This window comes from Haplochromis burtoni, unplaced genomic scaffold (assembly GCF_018398535.1).
Source record: "Haplochromis burtoni strain Fernald_Lab_line unplaced genomic scaffold, NCSU_Asbu1 Contig_81, whole genome shotgun sequence".
NCBI lineage: Eukaryota > Metazoa > Chordata > Actinopteri > Cichliformes > Cichlidae > Haplochromis > Haplochromis burtoni.
In genome coordinates, this window is record NW_024582442.1 from 2,073,418 (window position 1) to 2,076,375 (window position 2,958).

Consider the following 2,958-nt stretch of genomic DNA (forward strand, 5'->3'; position numbering starts at 1 on the left):
CCCCCCCCCTTACTAATAAACACCTTCCTTTAGAAAGTGCATTTTGTGTTTACTTGTGTTAACAAACTGAAATATTTAAGTGTGATAAACATACAAAAAAAAAAAAGAAAATCGGGAAGTGGGCAAACACTTTTTCACACCACTGCAGGCATCACGGTCTAATGCAAAACGGAGCTCAGTTTATGCTCAGACTTGCAGTGTGCAATGAAGTGGTATAAGAATGCAGGATAACGTGGGTACCTGAAGAAATTACTAGACGTTAACTACATCATCCTTAGGTAAATCTGTAAAATCTCTAAAATTGCCTTCACAGCGCTCAACTTGCCATACAGGTTTGAATAATTTCATAACTATTTTACAACTGTCCCATGGCTTGAATTTAAACCCGTCTTCAGTCACTGACATCCCAAATCAAATCAAACGTGTTTTTTTTTCCAACTTTTTTCTTATTTTAATGCCTCTCCCACTATTCATTTATTATTCGAGGATAAATCAGTATTCAGAGTATTAAATCCTAGAAAATTAAAGTTAACCTCAAACCAAATAAAGAAAAAACAGCCATTTGTAAACTTCAGCATGATAATTTATTGCCAGCATTGAGTCAAGCCAGTGCATGTGTTCTCTTAAGCAAGCGGTGGATTTTCAAGCAATGTAACTGAAGTGGCACTTTAAACAAAATAAGTCAAGACAAGTTTTACTTAAGCACAGGGATGAGATGTGCCGTATGAGTCAACAATAACCTAAGAAAAACAAAAGAAAGCATCTCATCTGGCACTATTGTGCAAGCGCTATAAGTTGGATGTAGTTGTGTAGCATGACTGTGGTCACAAAACGAGTCTGCCTCTGAAGCACGAAAGGGCAACCAAAGCCTGCAAGTGTGAATTTGGGTTTAAGTTAAGTGATTGTGGGTTAAATGTCAATGTATGCTCGTGGAAGCTGTTGTGTGCGTGCGTGTGTGTGTTTACAGGCAGACCACTTTCAAGAAGTCCAGCGAGGTGTGGAAAACATGCTTTTTGAGGTGAGCATGAGACGGAAACTGAGACTGCTCGAAGAAAAACAAGTTAGAGCCAAGAACCCGAGAGCACCCTCCACCACAGTTTCATATGGCCTTTACAAAAAAAAATAAAAAATAAAAAATACAATCTTCCGTCTTGTTCACCAGTGTGGATGAATTCAGGCAGATTTGCACAAGTACAAAAAATTTGTTATTGAGCAACTGCGGCGGTTTTTGTACCTGTCATAACCTGTAACAGGAAACAGCATGTGTTCTAAACCTGAAGTCCTAAAATACTGAAAACATCAGTAACAGATAATAATCTGCTGCAGTGTTACACTGCCAGTGGGTGTTTACAAAAAAACAAAAACGGATGCGACTTGAAGCTCCATCTGCAGACAGTCTGCTTTAACATAACCTCCTTCCCACTTCCCTTTCAGGTTTCAGAGTCTGAGCTGTTGATCAGACGCTGAGGAATAAAAGAACTGTAGACACGTAACTCGTTACTCACTTCTCGTGCTTTTTGTTTTTTCCTTCAGCATTTTGTCAGAAGCTGTTTTCTGTAATTAGGGTAATAGTGGAAACCGGTGACATTCACTCGGTGTTTTTTTTTTAGATGTGTAGGCAGGTGTTGAAGGGTGAAAGGTTTGGATTTGCACTGTGTGGCTGAAAATAGCACTCTGATCGGTGTTTTCCATGTTTTCAAGTTAACGCTATCTCATTTGTGCATCAGCTGTGAACCCACAGATCCAGCCTCGATAACACTCACCTGGAACTCAAGTTCAGTAGCAGGATGTGGCTTTGGCCTAACACCAGAGGAGGCCCAGCCAGTTTTGTAAATGTCAACATAAATATGATCTTTTTAAAAAAAAATTCAATGTGTATAATCATAATTTTATACTCACTGTTATTAGTTTTCTTCTGATTCTGAATAAGAAAAACAATTTACTCATTATTAAGCAGCTACACATGCAGCAGTGTGGGTTTTACACTATCCTGATTGTGCTGATGCAGCATGTGCGCGTTCAATCGTATAACCAGGAAAGCTGGGGCAAAGTGTCTGCTGCAGATGCTCGACTCGATTCTGCTCGGCAGGAAAGCTGCAAAGCTTGTCACCGTGACATTTGATTCTTCTTTGTGTCGGTGTATACTGTGGTGGATGATGTTTTCTTAGTAATTAGCACACAGTGGCTGCCATATAATGTGACGCGTGTGATTTAACCGTAACACATCAGTGTTTACCAGTCGTTTTAGGTTATCATGGTGGAAAGTAATAAAGCACAATGCATTTTTAATGCTTTTTTAAAATATTTGAAATTTGTATTGAATTCACATGTGATACAACTGTTTATTAATTATTTTGTAATACATTTATTTCAATTTTGAATAAAAGAAAACAATTTAAGATGGAGACAGCAAAAAATATAGAAGAGGAAGAAGAAGATGCTGTGGTTTCAAAACCACATTCTGCAAGTGTTATAAAAGCAGCAGTCTATGTGCATTGTTATCATCCGGACCTGTCAGCCACGGAAAACACTGCATTATAAAGAACTACCTCATTTGTTCTCCTCAGCTCTGAAATGCTTACAGGGTGTTGTTAAAGGAAGAGATGATGTAACACACCAGAATTCAAAAACAATGTCTGTGTCAAAGTTTCATGTCATTTTATTAACATCTTACATTTGGTTATTATTTACGTTTTACGCTGCATCCTAGCTGTGCTGCTGAGATAACGTGGCAGTGATGAAGCAGCCAAAAGCAGCCAAAGCAGGTAGACTGGAGCAGCTTTAAGCTGATTTATTGGTGAAACTGAAGCTTGCTGTGGGGCAAATAGAAGCAGAGAGCAAGGCTGAGATCACAGACAAAAAAAAAAAAAAAGGTCTAAGCATAGTGTTGTAGACTGGTGTGTGTGTGTGTGTGTGTGTGTGTGTGTGTGTGTGTGTGTGTGTGTGTGTGTGTGTGTG